The sequence below is a fragment of the Somniosus microcephalus genome, chromosome 7, assembly GCF_052327205.1.
Source record: "Somniosus microcephalus isolate GS21.2 chromosome 7, FLI_Smic_1.0, whole genome shotgun sequence".
Classification (NCBI taxonomy): Eukaryota; Metazoa; Chordata; class Chondrichthyes; order Squaliformes; family Somniosidae; genus Somniosus; species Somniosus microcephalus.
This window is the reverse complement of record NC_140993.1, coordinates 138,247,018-138,261,249: the sequence shown is the minus strand read 5'-3', so window position 1 is coordinate 138,261,249 and position 14,232 is coordinate 138,247,018. Positions and strand designations below refer to the sequence as shown.

Genomic DNA, 14,232 nt, shown 5'->3' with positions numbered 1-14,232 from the left:
GCAGCGGTAAGCCATGCTGCTGTGCAATGCTGTGCAGGGCACAGCAGACCACGATGATTCTGGAGACCCTGGCTGGTGAGTACTATAGGGCTCCACCAGATCTGTTGAAGCATCTAAATTGCATTTTGAGCGAGCCAATGGTTTGCTCAATGATGCATCTGGTGGAAATGTGGCTCACATTGTACCGCTCCTCAGCTTTGTTTGATGGCCTCCTCATCGGTGTCATTAGCCCCTTTTTCAGGAGATAGCCCTTGTCTCCAAGTAGCCATCTGGAAAGTTGTCTTGGTGGATTGAAGCGCTGAGGCACAGTAGACTGCCGAAGGATGAATGAGTCATGGCAACTGCCAGGGAACTTGGCGTAAACATGCATAATGTTCTTCCTGTGGTTACACAGCAGCTGGACGTTAAGGGAGTGGAAGCCCTTGCAGTTGACAAATAGAGCTGGTTTGTGATGGGGTGCTCTAATGGCCACATGTGTGCAGTCTACGACGCCCTGCACCCTTGGGAAGCCTGCCATATTTGCAAAGCCAACCGCACGCGTGGTTATGCTTGCTTCATCTGTGGAGAAGTGGATGTAATTGTGCACCTTTGCAAAGAGGGCATCGGTAACCTGCGTGATGCAAGTGCGTGCGGCTGATTGAGAGATGCCGCTGATGATCCCTGGAAGGACCCTGATGCAAAGAAGTTGAGTGTGATGGTGACTTTGACAACCACTTGTAACGAGTGGCCACCCGCTCCTCTGGGCTCCAGGTGTTGGTGCAGCATTGTGCAGATGTCAGCGACTACCTCTCATGAAAGTCTCAGCCTCCTTTGGCAATGCTACTCACTCATGTTGAGGAAGTTCATCCTCAGCCTGTAAACCCTGTGTTGGGGGAATCTCCTGCGGCGAGGTGCAGCCCTGCGCTGACGGCCCCTGCCCTGTGCAGCATCAGGTGGCTGAGGAGAAGGTTGGCGCTCCTGTTGTTGCTGCAGCTGTTGTGGCTGGTTCTGCTGCTGCCGCGGCTGCTCTTCCTCCAATTCCGAGGGCCAGAATGAGATGGTTCCCATTCCGCTGGTATATATCTCAGTTGAGGAAGAGATATTATAAGCGCTCAGTCAATGTGGCCAGAGGGTCTTCCAAGGAGGTCACAATGCATATGGATCTCAGCTTAAACACTCAGGGGGAGAAATTGAGTATAGCCCCGTTTGGGCGCCAGCCTCACCAGGGCGCTAAAAGTAGCGCCCCGGGAGCATTCGCGGCCGTCCGCCGGAAATTGAGTGGTAGCGCCCCAAAGGGAAGCACGGCGCTACTGGAGGTGCCCCGCATCCCTCTTGGGGCGCTGCGACTGAATATCGTGACGCTGCGGCACATCGCGCTGCGGTATTGCAGGCCTTCCTCCCCTTCTTAAAGGGGAGGGGCCTTGTGCAGCGCGATCTGGGGCCCAGCTGGGCCCCTGAGGATCGCGAGTGCAGGCAAAAGAGCCTGGCACCGAGGAGAAGTGCCAGGCTCTTGGAACGCAGCCGGCACTCCGCGGGGGGGGGGGGGGGGGGTTCAGGAGGCCGGGGACGGCTGCGCAGGCAGGTGCTGGCAGGCGGCCAACAACAAAAATGGCCGCCCCACACCTCTCCTTTAATTTGCGCCTCCCCGGCCGCAGGTAGGCCCCCCTGAACCGGTCGTACATAGCGTCTGGCGGTAAATCAGGGGGCGCTGCCAAATATCGCGGCCGGGGCGTCAGTGGGGCGCTGCGCACACCGATGACGTCATTGGTAGTGGCGCAGCGCTAACGGATAGTGCCACCACTAGCGTCCTGCGGAATTTAGTGGGAGGCGTGGACAGTGCCGCGCCCGGGCGCCAGTTGGCTTGTGACCCACTTAGCGCCCTCTTAAGGCACTGCCAACTGAATTTCACCCCCTCAATCTCAAAAGACCTGCAAAATGTGTTCCAAAACCTCAAAGCACAAAGTTCTGTCATCTGAAAGTCAGCCATGTTGCACCTCCGCTTTTATGCTGCAGGAGCAGCTGTCAACAATTCAGATCCTTGCTGAACCCGGCACAATCATCTGCCGTGTTTGTCGCATGACGAACCACACGCTGAAAATTTCTTAAAATAGGAAGAGCCGGTTAAAAAAGCATTATCTAGGCAGTTAAGTGCCTCTCCCGTCGTTTGGTGTCGGGTCAGATCGGGACTCACAGACCCGACACTTTGCAAAGTTGCGCGGAGGCGGGATGGTGGCGGGTTCGCAAACCGGCAATCATTTTGATTTTTACTCCCGACCTGCATCCAACCCCGCCCTCTGAACGCCGGCAAATTCGCGGCCAAAGTTTATGACATTCTAAGTAGACTGACGCAGAAAGCTAGGACTGCTGTATTTCACTTTCATTACAATCAATATTTATTAATTCTGAACTATTTCTCAAATTGTTTTGAATTCAGTAAGTTAACTTAGTGCCAAGAGTTCAAACGTGATTGCACTTTCCAAGTAGCAGTTTGTTAGATATGGTTTCCCAGTTAAAGTAGTTTCAGATAATTTTGCAAAACCAATAGTTTGACCCACACAACCTCATCACAAAAGAACCCAAAAATCCAATGGAAAAGCTGAGAAAGCTATTCCAAATGCCCCAAAAAAATTGCTGAAGAAAGCAAAAGATCAGGGGGGAGAAATTCGGTATCGCCCCATTTGGGGCGCAATTATCGGCCGGGTGCAAAGATTAGCGCCTGGCGCTAATTATCGCCTCCAACAGCAAACTTAGCTTTTATCGCCCCTGGAGATGATTGGAGCGCTAAATCAGGTGCTACACAACTCTCTTAAGGCGCTAAGGCCGAGGAGCGAGGCGCTACCTCACAGCGCTGGTGAAGCTCATGAGATTTCAGTCAGCAATGTAACAGACACACTGGCACCATTCAGTTCTTAAAGGGGAGTTCTGACGAATGGTCATCGACCTGAAACATTAAATCTGTTTCTCTCTTCACAGATGCTGCTTGACCTGCTGAGTTTCTCCTGCATTTTCTGTTTTTACATTAAAGGGGAGGGTAGATCTTACTCTCCCTCCACATCCTGCTCATTGCAGCCTTGAATCTCGGCCTGAATCTCAGCCTGGAGGGACCTGTACATCAAATCTGCTGGAAAGAACAATGGAGAGAACCAGGAAAAGAGCTCAGAGTGCAGACCCCATAGTCTCTTCTAAATCGATACAAGGGCAGATCAAAATCAACCTGCAAAGTGCTGCACAGTACCCAAAATTCCTTCACACAGCGTTGAATCTCTCCAGAAGTCTCTCTCTCTCTCTCAGAATGTGTGGTGCAAAAATGTCACCGACAAAAAAAAGGCAGGAAGTGGTCGCCTTTAGATAGCGCTCCCCTAGTCCTTTTCTGACAGCAGAACGCTCCCCTCAACCTGTCATTGCTAGCGGCAGGCGGTAAGGCAGGGGGCGCCACTCAATTTCCGGTCCGCGGCGCTAACGGGGCGTTGCGCACTCGACTGATGTCACGATCTGCCAGCGCAGATCGTGACGGTATTGTTTAGTGCCGCCACAAAATGTCCGGTCAATTTCACGAGAGGCGCAAATATCGGCACGCCCGGGCGCTAGTTGCTTTGCGCCCCACTTAGCGCCCTCTTAAGGCACTAATGGGTGGCGCTACCAACTGAATTTTTCCCCCCAGGTCTTAGTGCATCTAGCCCGGTTTCATTACTGCAGCATGCCTAGAGATGGTGTAGAGTCACCAGCATAATTGTTGCTGGACTGCAGATCAAAAACAATACATGCCACCTCAGAATGACTACTCAAACCAAAAATCAGCAAAGGAGTTTCGCAACAGCTCAAGTAGAACAAAAGAAAAGATGTGCAAAAAATAAGGAACCCATCGTTTCAAACTACTCTATATAGAAGTTACAACACAGAAACAGGCCATTTGGCCCAACCAGTCCATATCAGCACTTATCTTCCATGCAAGCAAATAGTTCTAATCACATATACCTACCCTGTTAACATACTTTCTGCCTCAACCATTAACCTCAGATGTGAATTTTGCATCCTCACAGATCTCTGTGAGAAGAAATTTCTCCTGCCCTCAGCTCTAAAATCTCTTGCATTTAATCTTGAATATGTGGCTCCTCGTTCTTCACCCCTCAACTACTAGAAACAGTCTGCCTCTATCTCCCCTGTCCAAGCCTTTCATAACTTCAAACACTTCTATTATATTATCCCATAAATTCCCCAGCTGTCATGGTGGGATTTCAACTCATGTATCTGATTAGTCCAGGCCTCTGGATTATTAGTCCAGTAACCTAACCATTATGCTACTGTAACTCTCTATTACCCGTTTATTACCAGGATATATGTATCATAATCTTGCTATGTAACCAGGCCTATGTAACTTGAGTTTTCCATGTGTTTATTCACGTCTGCGTTTTGGCTGCTGCTCCGGATCCGAGCCCATCACTTCCACTTTTTTCTCCCCCGTTTTTACTTCTTTTCTCTTTACCCCTCCTAGACCCCTCTCTCCTGTCATCATGCCTCCTTTCATTTCTCCCCTCCCGAGTACTCTGCCCTCCCAAATCCCTACCCCAACCCATCAGCACTCCTCGACCTTACTCCTCTCCTGCTGCCATCCCAGGATTGACTTCCTCTTAGATAAGCCTACAGCTTTCCTCTGTGTCTCTCTTGGCATCCTCTGAAGGGCCCATCGATGCACTCATTGCTGCCCCCTTACGAGCGGCAACCCCAACTACCCCATCCTACTCTCTTGCCGACCTTCCCACCCAGCGTGCCCGCTGGGGTCTAATTTTTCCTACCTCCTCCCAGTCCAACTCACCCATTCCAGTGTTGACCCTGTGAACTCTGGCAGCAGATCAGCTATCACCGCCCCTCTCCGCATCTACCTCCAGAATGTACGTTCAGTTGTGAGCAAGGCCCTTGCCATTCAATGAGCTTATTGTGGATGATTGCATCGAAATCATGGCCTTGACGGAAACCTGGCTGAGGGGTGATGACATCTTTGCCCTAAATGAAGTCTCCCCGCCAGGCTATACCTTCCACCACTTGCCCTGCCCAGACTGCGGTGGCGGTGTGGCTCTCATCACCAAATCACACCTGTGTCTGTCCCCCTACTCCTCTGGGACCTTCTCTTCCTTTAAGCATCTCACCTTGTTCCCCCCATCTTGCCTCTCATTTAAAATCCTCATTCTCTACTGCCTACCCAAGTACCATAAAAATGTTCTCACTGAGATATCTTCACTGCTTTCCTACCTCAGCCTCTGCACCAAGCAACTTCTCACCTTCCCTAATTTCAACCTCCATTTCAACTCATCATTGAATCATAGAATGGTTACAAAACGGAAGAAGGCCATTCGGTCCGTCGAGCCCATGCCAGCTCTCTGCAAGAGCACCTCAGCTAGTCCCACTCCCCCGCCCTTTCCCGTAGCCCTGCAATTTTTTTTCCTTCAGGTACTTATCCAACTCCCTTTTGAAAGCCATGATTAAGTCTGCCTCCACCACCCTTTCAGACAGTGCATTCCAGATCCTAACCACTCGCGTAAAATTTTTTTTCTTTTTTTAATTCATTTTTATGGGATGTGGGCGTCACTGGCAAGGCCAGCATTTATTGCCCATCCCTAATTGCCCTTGTGAAGATGGTGGTGATCCTTCATTGTCGCTATACTTCTAAGTCAGGATGATGTGTGATTTGGAGGGGAACTTGGAGGTGCTGGTGTTCCTATGAGACTGCTGCCCTTGTCCTTCTAGGTGGAAGAGGTCACGGGTTTGGGAGGTGCTGCCGAAGAAGCCTTGGCGAGTTGCTGCAGTGCATCTTGTAGATGGTACACGCTGCAGCCATGTTACACCGGTGGTGGAGTGAGTGAATGTTTAAGGTGGTAGGGGGGTGCCAATCAAGCGGGCTGCTTTGTCCTGAATGGTGTCGAGCTTCTTGAGTGTTGTTGGAGCTGCACCCATCCAGGCAAGTGGAGAGTATTCCATCACACTCCTTACTTGTGCCTTGTAGATGGTAGAAAGGCTTTGGGGAGTCAGGAGGTGATACACTCGCCGCAGAATACCTTGCACTGACCTGCTCTTGTTGCCACAGTATTTATGTGGTCGGTCCAGTTAAGTTTCTGGTCAATGGTGACCCCCAGGATGTTGATAGTGGGGGATTCGGTGATGATAATGCCATTGAATGTCATGGGGCAGTGTTTAGACCCTCGCTTGTTGGAGATAGTCATTGCCTGGCGCTTCTGTGGCATGAATGTTACCTGCCACTTAACAGCGCAAGCCTGAACGTCGTCCAGGTCTTGTTGCATGCGGGCATGGACTGCTTCATTATCTGAGGAGTTGTGAATGGCACTGAACACTATGCAATCATCAGCGAACATCCCCATTTCTGACCTTATGTTGAAGGGAAGGTCATTGATGAGGCAGCTGAAGATGGTTGGGCCTAGGACACTGCCCTGAGGAACTCCTGCAGCGATGTTCTGGGGCTGTGATGATTGGCCTTCAACCACCACAACCATCTTCCTTTGTGCTAGGTATGACTCCAGCCAGTGGAGCGTTTTCCCCGATTCTCATTGACTTCAGTTTTACTAGGGCTCCTTGATGCCACACTCAGTCAAATGCTGCCTTGATGTCAAGGGCAGTCACTCTCACCTCACCTCTGGAATTCAGCTCTTTGTCCATGTTTGGACCAAGGCTGTAATGAGGTCGGGGAGCCAAGTGGTCTTGGTGGAACCCAAACTGGGCATCAGTGAGCAGGTTATTGGTGAGTATGTGTCGCTTGATAGCACTGTCGATGACACCTTCCGTCACTTTGCTGATGATTGAGAGCAGACTGATAGGGCGGTAATTGGCTGGATTAGATTTGTCCTGCTTTTTGCAGTAAGATGTCTTTACTCTTATACTCAAATCCTCTTGTAATAAAGGCCAACATACCATTTGCTTTCCTAATTGCTTGCTGTAACTGCATGTTAAATTTCAGTGATTCATGTACAAGGGCACCCAGGACCCTCTGAGCACCAACATTTCCCAATCTCTCACCATTTCAAAAATACTCTGCTTTTCTATTTTTCCTACCAAAGTGGATAACTTGACATTTCTCCACATTATATTCCATTTGCCATGTTCTTGCCCACTCACTTAGCCTGTCTTTATCCCCTTGAAGTCTCCTTGCATCCTCCTCACAATTTACATTCCCACCCAGCTTTGTATCATCATCAAACTTGGATATACAGGTTGACTATCCCTTATCCGAAAACCTTGGGACCAGCTGTGTTTCGGTTTTCGGAAATTTTTGGATTTCAGAAGGTATTATTTCAGACTGGGAAACTCTGAACATTAAATTAATTTGGTAATTAGTATTTGTATTTAATATAAATTTTAAAAGTTCAGGCTACCTCTTGCGACTGTTCCATGTCTCATTCCCCTTCCTGCTTCTCTGTGCTGACGCTCACAGTCTGTTTACAGCTCCCCCTGCTCCGTGTCTCATTCCCCTTCCTGCTTCTCTGTGCTGCCGCTCACAGTCTGTTTACAGCTCCCCCTGCTCCGTATCTCATTCCCCTTCCTGCTTTTCTGTGCTGCCGCTCCCAGTCTGTTTACAGCTCCCCCTGCTCCGTATCTGAATTCCTTGACTTAGCGAGGGTCTGGGGCTCGACTGCCGCCGCCAAATGTGGGAAAGCCGGATATCGGCTGACTCCTACGCTAAGCTGGCCCGCAAATCAGGTCAGAAAAGCATCGGCCGCGTCGGGTCATGTTTGGCGCCACTCGGGTTATGTCGTGCGCACGACTTACGCTCCACAAAATAATTTGAGGTTTTCAGAGGTTTTCAGAAGTGCGGATAAAGGATAGTCTACCTGTATTACATTTGGCCCAAGCACTGATCCTTGCGGTAGCCCACTAGTTACAGCCTGCCAACCCAAAAATGACCCGTTTATTCCTACTCTCTGTTTTCTGTCTGTTAACCAATCCTCAATCCATGCTTATATATTACCCCCAATTCCATGAGCTCTAATTTTGTTTAATAACCTCTTGTGTGGCACCTTATTGAATGCCTTCTGAAAATCCAAATACACCACATCCACTGGTTCCCCCTTATCTATTCTGTTAGTTATAACCTCAAAAAACTCCAACAGATTTGTCAAACACAATTTCCCTTTCATAAATCCGTGTTGACTCTGCCCAATCCTATTATTATTTTCTAAGTGCCCTGTTACCACGTCCTTAATAATAGATTCTAGCATTTTCCCTACTACTGATGTCAGGCTAACTGGTCTGTAGTTCCCCGTTTTCTCTTTCCCTCCTTTCTTAAATAGTGGGGTTACATTTGCTACCTTCCAATCTGCGGGAACTGTTCTAGAATCTATGGAATTTTGGAAAATGACAACCAATGCATCCACTATCTCTATAGCCACCTCTTTCAAAACCCTAGGATGTAGGCCATCATTTCCAGGGGATTTATTGGCTTTCAGTCGCATTAATTTCTTCAGTACTACTTTTTTACTAATACTAATATCTTTCCGTTCCTCATTCTCGTTAGACCCTAAGTTGTCCACTATTTCTGGTAAGTTTTTTGTGTCTTCTTCCGTGAAGACAGACACAAAGTATTTGTTTAATTTCCCTGCCATTTCCTTATTCCCCATTATAATTTCTCCTGTCTCAGCCTGTAAGGGACCCACATTTACTTTTGCTAATCTTGTCCTTTTTACATACCTGTAGAAGCTTTTACAGTCTACTTTTATGTCTCTCGCTAGTTTACTCTGATTCTTTTTTCCCTTTCTTTATCAATTTCTTGGTCCTCCTTTGCTGAATTCTAAAATCCTCCTAATCCTAGTCTTTTTGGCAACATTATAAGCCTCTTCCTTTGATTTAATACTATCTTTAACTTCTCTTGTTAGCCACGGTTGGACCACTTTTCCTGTGGTGTTTTTGTGCCTTAAAGGAATGTATATTTGTTGTAAATTATGTAATAATTCTTTAAATGCTAGCCATTGCTCGTCCACTGTCATACCTTTTAATGTAGTTTCCCAATCTACCTTAACCAACTCACCCCTCATACCTACGTAGTTTGCTTTGTTTAGATTTAAGACCCTAGTTTCTGATTTAACTAAGTCACTTTCAAACTCAATATAAAATTCTATCATATTATGGTCACTCTTCCCTAAAGGCTCCTTTGCTACAAGGTTATTAATTAACCCTTTCTCGTTGCACAATACTAGATCTAAAATAGCCTGTTCCCTAGTTGGTTCCTCAACATACTGATCTAGAAAACTATCTTGCATACATTCCATGAATTCGTCCTCCACCCTATTACTGCAAATTTGGTTTGTCCAGTCTATATGTAGATTAAGGTCCCCCATGATTACCGTATTACCCTTGTTACATGCACCTCTAATTTCCTGATTTATATTCTGCCCTACATTACAACTACTGTTTGGGGGCCTATAAACAACTCCCACCAATGTTTTCTGCCCCTTGCTGTTTCTTAGCTCCACCCAAACTGATTCTACTTCTTGATTTTCAGAGCTAAGATCCTTTCTTTCTACGGTCTTTATCCCATCCTTTATTATCAGGGTGACCCCTCCTCCTTTTCCATTTTGCCTATCTCTTCTAAAAGTTATGTATCCTGGAATATTTAGTTCCCGACCTTGGCCACTTTGCAACCACGTCTCCGTTATGGCTATTAGATCAAATATGTTCATTTCTATCTGCGCTATTAATTCATCTATTTTGTTGTGAATGCTTCATGCATTCAGATATAGTGCCTTTAGCTTTGACTTATTTCTCTTTTTCCCTGATGTCACCTTAGTCACTGATGCCTTATTACCTTTGTTACTCTCTCTGTCCCTTCCTGATTCACACTGTTTATTTTTACCCAAACCTCTACTCTGCTCTACCTGTAACACAAAGCACTTCCAACTTCAAGATGAGCTTCCAACCACATATCTGCGCCATCACGAAGACCGCCTATTTCCACCTCTGTAACATTGCCCGAATCCGCCCCACCTCAGCTCATCTGCTGCTGAAACTACAAGTAGTGTAGGCAAAAATCAACAACTCCTTCCCACTCTTCTCCAAATTCCCAACTAAAGCGCTCTGTTCAAGTTCACTCCGTTTAATCCCGCTCTGTGCTCTGCAGAAATGTTTACTTTTATATACTTGCAGCCTCACCCATTTTACAAGTGATGACTCAGCTCCCCTGCTCCTGGTGATTGGAGCCTATTCAAGTCAAGCACTTACACCTGACTGACAGTTAACTGCCACTGGCAGTCAGCTTCTGTTAACTACAGTTTTTAACGTTTTAAAGTTCTATGTTAAAATCAAAATCTTAAACTAAATTTCACTTTTTACAGCTTCTACTTACCCAATACTTACCAGAAATTCCCACTCTTTCCAAATTCCCAACCAAAGCTGTTCAAGTCCACTCTGTTTAATCCCACTCTGTATTTGACCCCGAGATGAGCTTCCAACCACATATCCGCGCCATCACGAAGACCGCCTATTTCCACCTCTGTAACATTGCCCGAATCCACCCCACCTCAGCTCATCTGCTGCTGAAACCCTCATCTATGCCATTGTTGCCTCTAGACTTGACTATTCCAATGCACTCCTGGCTGGCCTCCCATCTTCCACCCTCTGTAAACTTGAGGTCATCCAAAACTCTGCTGCCCATGTCCTAACTTGCACCAAGTCCCGTTCACCCATCACCCCTGTGCTTGCTGACCTACATTGGCTCCTGGTTAAGCAACGCCTCGATTTTAAATTTCTCACCCTTGTTTTCAAATCCCTTCATGGCCTCACCCCTCCCTATCTCTGTCGTCTCCTCCAGATCTACAACTCTCCGAGATATCTGTGCTCCTCCAATTCTGGCCTCTTGCACATCCCTGATTTTAATTGCTCCACCATTGGCGGCCGTGCCTTCAGCTGCCAAGGCCCTAAGCTCTGGAATTCCCTCACTCAACCTCTCTCTGCCTCTCTTTCCTCCTTTAAGATGCTCCTTAAAACCTGACTCCCAACTGCCCTAATATCTCCTTGTGTGGTTCGGTGCCAAAATTTGTTTGATAATGCTCCTGCGAACCGCCTTGGGACGTTTTACTATGTTAAAGCTGCTATATAAATACAAGTTGTTGTTGTAGTCAGTCATGCTGGTGAATGATTTTGTAGACAAAGGATATCCTCCAATATCTTGCCCAAGTAGCCATTCTTTTCTTGTGATCTTAATGAGTATCAGCAGGCCACTTTAGCATGATACCAGAGGGTGTCCATCATCCATGGAATAATATATCATCAGGAATAAGCTAAAACTTTATCTCATGCAAGAACAAATGGCCCCATCTGTCATGGTCACCTCAGAGGAGGGCGAAGAAAGTGGGTGAATTTTCTGAAGCCCTGAGTAATTGGCAGGCCTCACAGGCAATGGGCAGTTTATCAAAAAAATCACAGGTGCACTAATGAGTGTAAAATCATACATAGTGTACCCATGCTTTTTCAATAAGTCATCTGCTGTGTACAAAGCTCCACTAATGGCACAGGGTCTCAGAAAGTAAACGGGATTCCTCAGATCACTCTTTCAGCTCAATATCTCCCCCACAGAAAACGTAAGCTGGGAAAATGTTGCTATGGCTTCAGTCACTATTCTTGGGCAAAGCAGTTTGTCCACAATATAAAAACAGGAACTTTAAATTAGGTGAAGCAATACATATACCTAAGGTGAGGGAACATGTAGCTAGAAAAGTGCAGGAAATTCTGAACCTGAGAGGAATGCAGCCATCCCAGAATGCGTGGCATGACAGGCAGTATAGGTCGCTGACCACACGGTTCTGTGTAGATTGTCAGTAACTAAATAACCCGACAGTGGTGGATGCTTGCTCTACACCTCGCACAGAGAAGATCCTTTAGAAGTTAGGGAGTACCCAGTATCTGATGATTCTATACCTAACAAAAGGTTATTAGCTGGAGCCAATAAGCATAGTGACTCAATCGGCTTTGTCACACAATCAGGGGTATATGGATTTATGGTCATGCCCATCAAGATGCAGAATGCATCCGCCCTATTGTAGTGGCTGAAAGATTCCATTTTGACAGGCTATAGGTTACATGGATACTACACCATTTTCAGTCAGATCAGATAAACACCTCACCCATTTCACCAACATACTAACCCAGTTAAGCAAAGCAGGGGTGGCTGCATAAGGTGCATCATTGGCTAAGGCTGAGGAATTATAAGAAGAAAAGAGAGGAAGAAAGTCAAAAAGTCTTAGGGAAGCAGTTTGTCCAGAAGGAAATGCAGTGAAAGTGAAAGAAAGGTGTGAAAGGGGGAGAGAGAGGCAGAAAGGCAGAGAGACAGAAAGGAGGGGAAAAAGAGTTGAGAGAGAAATAAGGAAGGACTGAGAAGACAGTTCCCCACATTCATTTCCAAATAGGCATGCCAGAGCCTGCAGAAATAGTTGGTAGCATCTTGCCAGGTACAGGCAATCTGGATACCCATGCTGTGCCATAGAAACCAGGGCATACTGTGATGGGGATGCTCCCAAAAAAGCATGTAACATTATGGTCAGTGAGCCATTCACATATCTTAGTGGTGCCTTTGGGGCTGTTTTCATTTGGGAAGAGGAGTCTCTATATCTACTAATCATAATGACAAAAGAGAATTTTGCACCAGTGGCCACTGTTTGTGACAGCAGCAAAACCCCTCCCACCTGCTGCAACAAGAACTCTGCACCATCACTGAACCCAATACCTAAACACAGGCGCACATTATGCTCAAAATTGCGCTAGTTTTCTGAATTGAATTTTTTACTCAAGTTTCCTTTCAATCTCTATTGCACATTGGCGAACATAAAATCTTCCATGAGCCAGCACAATCAGGCAGCCTTTTAGAAAGCAATTTTTTTTAAAAATTGCATTTACAGTATAAATATTCCCTGATCTATTTAAGAGTGGTAACCTGGTGCAGTTTTATTAATACAGCTGAAAATGGGTTTATCACAAAAAATAAGCATTTTTAATCAGAGTGTCTAGTCCACCTGCAAGTAACCTGATTTTATATAACTAAAATGACTTTAAAAAACTATACAGAACCATTTACTAGTTGAATTGGTATACAGTTGTCAGTTTCTTAGTGAACTAATTTTTAAAATATATTATGCCTATTAGTGCCCTCCCCCCCCAAAAAAGTATTAATTTTAAGAGCCTCCTTACTGCAATTATATAGGGCCCTGGTGAGACCACACCTGGAGTATTGTGTACAGTTTTGGTCTCCTTACCTAAGGAAGGATGTACTTGCCATAGAGGGAGTGCAACAAAGGTTCACCAGGCTGGCTCCTGGGATGGGGTATTGCCCTATGAGGAGATATTTAGTAGACTAGGCCTGTATCAATAGATTTTTGAATATTAAGGGAATCAAGGGATATGGGGATAGTGCAGGAACGTGGAGATGAGGTAGAAGATCAGCTATGATCTTACTGAAATGGCGGAGCAGGCTCGAAGGGCCAAATGGCCGACTCCTGCTCCTATTTCTTATGTTTCTTATATTCTCTGGAGTTTAGAAGAATGAGAGGTGATCTCATTGAAACATACAAAATTCTTTCAGGGCTTGACAGGGTAGATGCAGGGAGGATGTTTCCCTGGCTGGGGAGTCTAGAACCAGAGGTCACAGTTGCAGAATAAGGGGTCAGCCATTTAGGACTGAGATGAGGAGAAATTTCTCCACTCAGAGGGTGGTGAATCTTTGGAATTCTCTACCCCAGAGGGCTGTGGAGGCTCAGTCGTTGAGTATATTAGTATATTCAAGACAGAGATCAATAGATTTTTGGATATTAAGGGAATCAAGGGAATATTGGGAGAGTGCAGGAAAGTGGAGTTGAGGTAGAAGATCAGCCATGATCTCATTGAATGGCGGAGCAGGCCCGAAGGGCCAAATGGCCTACTCCTGCTCCTATTTCTTATGTTATGTTCTTATCACAGAATCACAGAATCTACAGTGCAGATAGAGGCCATTTCGGCCCATCGAGCCTGCACCGACACATATCCCACCCTATCCCCGTAACCCCACGTATTTAATCCCCTAACACTAAGGGTCAATTTATCATAGCCAAATCAACCTAACCTGCACATCTTTGGACTGTGGGAGGAAACCGGAGCACCCGGAGGAAACCCACGCAGACACAGGGAGAATGTGCAAACTCCACACAGACAGTCGCCCGAGGCCAGATTTGAACCCGGGTCCCTGGCGCTGTGAGGCAACAGTGCTAACCACTATGCCACTGTGTTCTC

At 46.6% G+C, this 14,232-nt stretch overlaps 1 protein-coding gene across 1 annotated transcript in view; it reads right to left on the bottom strand.

Moving 5' to 3' along the window:
• cyp7a1b (cytochrome P450, family 7, subfamily A, polypeptide 1b) overlaps positions 1-14,232 on the bottom strand; it is a 114,374-nt gene that overhangs the window by 98,993 nt on the left and 1,149 nt on the right. The gene's annotated exons all lie outside the window — the stretch shown is intronic.